Consider the following 7,702-nt stretch of genomic DNA (forward strand, 5'->3'; position numbering starts at 1 on the left):
CATCATGACACTGACCTGCTATACTGATGAACTTCTGTGAACAACCGAATTTTGACATAATTGTCCATAATTCCTCATGAATGACAGTAGGAAAATTCTTTGCAAATCTGTAGATATTGTATAGAGACTTCTATTCTGCTACTGGAATTTCTCTTGGAGTGAGTTATTAGGCAGTAAACACCATATCAACTGTTTCTCAGCCCCTTATGAAACCATATTGGCCCTCAGGTAGGGGATAGTTTTCTAGGTGTAGGATCAGCCTGTTTAGGAGGACTTTGTTAAGAGTCTTATAGCAATGACTAAGAGAGACCTCTCTGTATTTGTCAAAGGACTATCTATTTCCTTTATCTTTATAAAAATAGACAATGAAAACAACCTTAAACTCCTGGAGCACAACTTCCTTTTGCTATTTAATCTGAAAATTTTCAGTCAGTTTTTGTATGAGCAATGCCCCCACACATACACCTTGTAAATCTCAACTGGAACAGTATCAGTAACTGGTGCTTTACCACAAGAAAGTAGTCTAATGGCATTCAAAGCCTTTTCTTCAGTTGGAACTTCAGCTGGGGGTGATTGACTTCAACTTGAAGTAAATGGTCAATACTTCAGCATTGACTGATGATGGTCTCTTGAAAACACTATGAAAGTGTTCTCCATAAGTCTTTGACCTATAAATAGTCTTCAGTGCTTTGGATGGTTGCTATCAGTGTAAAGCTGAATTTCATCTTCCTTTTTTTCTGAATCAAGAATCCTGACTCTCCCTAAGCTTTGTGTATATTTTATTTTTGATAGAATTGAATACTACCTTCTTAGAGATGGATGAACTATCCTGCTATTATAGCCTATGGAATTCTCGTTTTTCATTTAGCAGCTTCTGAATTTCCTCATCATTTTCATCAAACCAGTCGATATTTGCGAGTGTTCTGACTCAGATGAACAAATGCGGTGCTGTTCATCAAATCTCTGAAAGCTACCAATTTGTTTTCTGCTCCATTGTTGCCCACTGTGTGAAAGCTCAATTTACTCTTCAAGTTGACAACAACTTGTTCCTTCTCAGAGAAGCACTCTAATATGTTGACATTAATTCTTCTGGTTGTCTTTTTGTCTTGGTGCCACATTTTGGTTAAATGTGAATATTCAGCTTGGAGAAGATAAGTCTATGATCAGTCCAGCACTCTGCACCACATATTGCCTTGGTCACTCTCACATCCTGTCTGATTCTTCTTATAATCATATCATCTATTAAATATCTGTGAAGGTGCATCCACAAAGTTGTATTGTATTTAGATAAATGGAATACAGTATTCATGATGAAAAGGTCATGAGATGCACATCTTCAATAGTAAATGAGCATTGCTGTTGCCGTTTCCAACTCCATTCCTCCCAAGGATTCCCTGCCATGTCTGATAGTCTGAGCTTACCCTAGCATTAAAATCACCCAGAATTATAAGCTTGTCCTCTTTTGGCACATTGATGATAAGGATCTCCAGCTATTTTTAACTGATTGCTTTCTCTCTTTTTTCTTTTTTTTCTTAAAGCTTTTTATTTCCAAAACATGTGGACAGATAATTTTTTAACATTGATCCTTGCATAGCCTTATATTCCAAATTTTCCCCTCCTTCTCCCCACCCCTCTCCAGATGGCAAGCAATCCAATATATTTTATACATGTTAAAATATATGCTAAATCCAATATATGTAAATATATTTATACAACAATCTTGCTGCATAAGAAAAATCAAATCAAAAAGGAAAGAAAATAAGTAAGAAAACAAAATGCAAGTGAACCACAACAAAGTGAGTGAAAATGTTACATTGTGATCCATATTCAGTTCCCACAGTCCTCTCTCTGGGTGTAGATGGCTCTCTTCATCACAATATCACTGAAACTGACTTCAATCATCTCATTGTTGGAAAGAGTCACGTCCATCAGAACTGATCATTGTATAATATTGTTGTTGACGTATACAATGATCCCCTGGTTCTGCTCATTTCACTTAGCATCAGTTCATATAAGTTTCTCCGGGCTTCTTTAAAATCATCCTGCTGATCATTTCTTATAGAACAATAATATTCCATAACATTCATATTCCATAATTTATTCAGTCATTCTCCAACTGATGAGCAATCCATTCAGTTTCCAGTGTCTTGCCACTACAAAAAGGGATGCCACAGATATTTTGGCACATATGGGTCCCTTTCTCTCCTTTAAGATATCTTTGGGATGTAATAGAACAGGCTATTAATCAACTCCCTAAGAAAAAAATCTCCAGGGTCAGATGTATTCACATGTTCCAATTCTATATATTCCAATTTTATATAAACTATTTGAAAAAATAGGGAAAGAAGGACTCCTAACAAATTCGATTTTATAACAGATATGATTATGATACCTAAACCAGATAGGGTGGAACCAGAAAGAAAATTATAGACCAATTTCCCTAATGAATATTGATGCAAAAACCTTAAATAAAATATTAGCAAAGAGATTACAGCAAGTTATCCCCAGGAAAATATACTATGACTAAGTAAGATTTATACCAGGGCTGGTTCAATATTGGGAAAACTATTAGCATAATTGACTATATTATCAACCAAATTAACAAAATTCATGTGATTATCTCAATAGATTCAGAAAAAAGTATTTGATAAAATCCAATACCCATGCCTATTAAAAATACTAGAGAGTATAGGAATAAATGGACTTTTTCTTAAAATGATCAAAAGCATCTATTTAAAATCATCAGTAAGCATCATATGTAATGGGGACAAATTGGAACCATTCCCAGTAAGATCAGGAGTGAAACAAGGTTGCCCACTATCACCATTGCTATTCAATATTATATTAGAAATGTTAGCTTTGGCAATAAGAGAAAAAAAAAAGATTAAAGGGATTAGAGTAGGTAATAAGGAAACCAAATTATCACTCTTTGCAGATGATATGATGGTATACTTAGAGAACCAGTCAAAAAAACTTCTCAAAACAATTCACAACCTTAGCAGAGCTGCAGGAGACAAAATAGGTCTCCAGAAGTTTATAAAAATTTTCTTTGACCTCATCAGAGTTCATCATGGCAGGGACATAGGCACAGATTATTGGTGGTATGTTGTTTTTTTTTTTCAGGTGGCAATTGCATTGTCATCAGCTTGTAGTTCACTCTTTTTGGCAAGCACGCAAGCTTTTTTACTAGCTTAGTTTTGGTCACAAAATCTGCACCAACTATATGGTGCTCCCTTTCACTGCAGCCACTCTAGGAAAACGTGCATCCTTATATTGTATCTAACATGTATTTTGACATATTTAACATGTATTGGACTACCTGCCAGATAGGGGAGGGAATGGGGGGGAAGGAGGGGAAATTTGCAACAAAAGATTATGCAAGGGTCAATGTTGGAAAAATTACCCATGCATATGCTTTGTAAATAAAAAGCTTTAATAAAAATTTTTTTTTAAAAAGAAAGAAAAACATACATCCAGTTCTTACTTCAGTAAGGTAGCCTTTCTTTTCCAGTCTTGTTTCACTCAGGGCTGCTATTTGGGTGTGATATCTGTGAAGTTCTCTCACAAGAGGTGTTCTTCTTTTAGGTCTTAGATTTTGTGTTATCTGTAAGTGTATGCACATTCCATGTACCAGTTGGGAGAGGAGTCAGCTTCCAGAAGCTTTTGTACATCCTTTAGTGTCTCAACTGCAGAGTGGGATTCCTGCCTGCCAGGGTAATTAGGTCAGATAATTTTAGGGCACCTTTTCTAGCCCTTTCCTCATGTATGGAGATGAGCAGTAAAAATGATAAAAGGGCATGGATGACGTCTTTTGATTTGTGCATAAAGTGGATTTAAGTGAGGTAGAGTTGCATGATGTCATCAGCCTCTCTCTCTCTCTCCCTTTTCTTAAGCCACCATCGTTCATTGGCAGAAAAAGTCACAATGACTGGTGATGATGACTCAGGATAGAGTGGATGACCTTGGTGTCTTCAATGTCTAAGCAAGTTGAAGTGCTCCACAACACCTGCTTCACCTGCCTTCATGGCTACTGGAACAAACTGTTCTCATCCACCAATTCTGCCAGGAGAAGTCTTTACATGTCTGGGGTAGACACTCCCCTAAATCACTGTAGGGTTTGAGACCCTTGCGTTACCCTCCACCTGGATTAGCCCACCTGCTGAAATGGCTTACCAGGGTGTGGCCACTGTGTATGCTCTCAAAGGTGAAAGTCAGGTGGATCAGACAAAAGATGGAAAGCAGCTCTGTAAAGGGCTCCGCAGCCTTCATACCAGGGGTACTAATCTTCCTTGAATACACCCTGTACCCAGGGGTAGATTATCAATTTTGATGTCTAGATGACAAGTTCATTATTTCTGCCAGCATACCATATTGTCTTTCAATCAGGTCCCTCAGCTAGTTGGAGCATTCTAAAAAGAGTTCATATTTAATCAATTCAAAGAATAAATATGATTGCAGATACCTTAGTTTTAATTACCATCTTTGAAATACTCTGAAGAAGCACAACTTGCTTTAGTTACCCTTCTGTGGGAAATTGTGTATCATTCCTGAAATATTTAGTTATATTTCATTCCCAGTGAAAATTCCTGAAACCAATAGACTTTAACTTCCATCCTGAGAGAACTGAATTGATAGGCTGTTGTTCTACTATTTTGGATGCATCAACAGGGGGAAATACTTAATGGGAGAATTTCAGTTATCAATATCTTCATTTTCATGCTTTTAAAGAGCATAGGTCAATATTTTCTTAGAACCCATGTCTTATTAAAATATTTATCTATGTCTTTGCATCATTCTTTGACTTAAACTCAGGACACTGCAGTTTTCTACATGGACTCTTGTTGACTTTTTTTTTTAACATCTATATTCAATCTCAACTATGGCATTAAGAATGAATTCAATGCTACACAATTTCTCTGATTATCACAGTGATTAAAACATTAGTTTATCACTTTATTTTTCTATAATGCACCTTTTACTATGATTCAGAAAATAATATGGCCTGTCATGTCACTCTGTTGACCCATAATGAACTGCAAACCATTGGAATACCTAACTCTTTCACTCAGATGGCTGAAGTTTGTTTCTCTCCAATGGAAAAGAGAGAAAAACAAAACTTTTGCATCAAGTCTGTGTGTAAAGAAAAACAAAGTTATTCACTTGCCATTTCCAAACATAATGTGTCTGAGTATTTCTTCTTGTTCCCTCACCTCTCTGTCAGAAAACCGTGAAGGCATGTTTCATCACAAGTCCTTTTGGAGGAATCCCTTGTTTTTCTAGATATTCAGAATTAATTTTCTAATTATACATTCCAGTATTTCCCCCAGGGATTTAAGAATACTTCTTTGTCCTACTCCAATTTATATTTGTGAAATGACATTTTTGAACTTACATAAAAGTTTACATATATCTTTATTGAATTCTATCTTCTTGGATTGACATCAGTGTGACCACCTTTAGTGATCTTACTTGCTTTAAGCTTCTTTACAAATTTGGCAAGATTGTTAACTATGTCTTCCAATTTATTAATAATACATTAAACATATAGGATAAAACACAGATACACTGGAAATCTTTTCCAGTTGATTCAAATTATAAATGATTTCTTTTTGAATCCCACTTCAACCACTTTCAGTTCTGTCTCCTTAAAGCATATTATTGCCCACATATCAACATCTTTTACACAATAATAACATTATATAATTTTTCCAACACCTTGTTAATTTTTTACTACTGACATTTTAAAAAAATTATTTTCAGTTCTAAATTCTGTCCCTTTTTCTAGCCCTTTCCCATCTATTTAGGAAATAACCAATACAATATTAGTTATACATATGAAAGAATGAAAAATATATTTCCATATTTCTCATGTTTTTAAAAAGAAGAAAAAGAAACAAATCTGCTTTACTTTTCTCTTTGAATTACATCGTTCTCTCTCTGGAAGTGAAAAATACTTTTCATGATGAATTCTTTGGAACTGTGCATCATTTATGAAATAGAGTAGTTATGTCTTCATAACTGATAAAGAGTAATATTTCTATTTCTATGTAAGATTTTCTGATTCTTTTGTTTAAAAAAGCTCTTTGCAATATTCAAATTAATTACAATATATGATGACAGTATAATGTCCTTCAAAGAAATGACTCTTTTCATTTTATTTTGGTACATTCAATACTTATTGGAGTGTCTGATACAGAATAAATTTGATTGATTAGTCAGTACATATCTATTTAGTAACTTTTTCAAGAGAGAAAATAAGTTCAGTTTTTTATACATTCTCAATAGAGTTGCAATGGTTTCTTGCATTTTCATCTTCCTTTTAATTTAAATTTTATTTTTTCAATTAATGAAAAGTTTCTATTGGAAAAGAAACAAAAATAAAACTCTTAGAAAAAGTATGAGTAGTGAAGGATAACCAATATTTCCAATGGCCATTTCCAAATAAAATATTTTGAGATACCTCAGTAATATAGTTTTTCTCTTTATTTCTTCTGGCAACTCACTTCACTTCTCTAAGAATTTGGCTGCTATATCACTTGTTATGTGTATGTTTAGTTCTGCTATTAATTCATTATCAATGATTCCCTTTAGCAAGATGTTATTTTCTTCCTTATATCTTTTAATTAGATCTGCTTTTGCTTTGTCTGAGATCAGGATAGCTACCCCTGGTTTTTTTTAATAGTATAGCTGAAACATAATATATTCTGCTTCTGTACTTTACTTTTATTCTGTATGAATCTCTCTGCTTCAAAGGTGTTTCTTATAGACAATATATTATAGTTTTCTGGCTTTTAATTCATTCCGCTACCTACTTCTGCTTTATTGGAAATATTAATCCCATTCATAGTTCACAGTTATGATTACTAACTGTATCTCTCTCCATCCTATTTTTCCTGCTTATACTTTTCTCTCTCCTTTCACTCTTTGCCTCCTCACCAGTGTTTTTCTTCTGAGATTCACCTCCCTCAATCTGCCCTTCTTCTATGAGGTCTCTCCTTTTCTTATTCTTTTCCTCTTATACTCCTGTCCTCCCATCTATAAGGCTTCCTCTTTTCCTTTTCTTTACCCTTTTCTCTCTTCCTTCCATATAGGTTAAGATAAATTTCAATACCTCCCCAAGTGTTCATATTGTTTTCTCTTTGAGCCATCTTTATAAGATTAAGATTCAAATAATACTCATCCCACTTCTTTCCCTCTACTGTAAGAGTTCTTTTGTGCTGTAGAGAGCTAGCAAAAAGCAGATCACCTAAAAACCATATGAATCCCGGTAAACTTTTATTGCTTATTGCAATTTATGAGAGTAAAAATAATGAATCTAGCCTTTAAAAACCATATGAATCCCGGTAAACTTTTATTGCTTATTCCAATTTATGAGAGTAAAAATAATGAATCTAGCCTTTAGCTATGTTTAGTACAATTTGCTATTAGAGATAAAATCTCTTGGGACTGTAACTGACATTCTTTTGAGTTTTAAATTTAGATATGATTGCCTGATAGATCATTAAGTCAGTTTGACTTTTTTGAAAAAAGTGCCACAAGTTACTCAGAGGGATGCATTCCTGAACTGTCATAGGTGAACATCTTATCTAGTCAAGAGCTGGGAGTACAATCTCAGCTTCTGCACAGTGTTGGATCTTTTTATATCAGTTTCCTAATCCAATTCTAATTTTTAATGAAGTATTTTCTTCAATTAGCTTTTTTT

This window comes from Sarcophilus harrisii, chromosome 3, assembly GCF_902635505.1.
Source record: "Sarcophilus harrisii chromosome 3, mSarHar1.11, whole genome shotgun sequence".
NCBI lineage: Eukaryota > Metazoa > Chordata > Mammalia > Dasyuromorphia > Dasyuridae > Sarcophilus > Sarcophilus harrisii.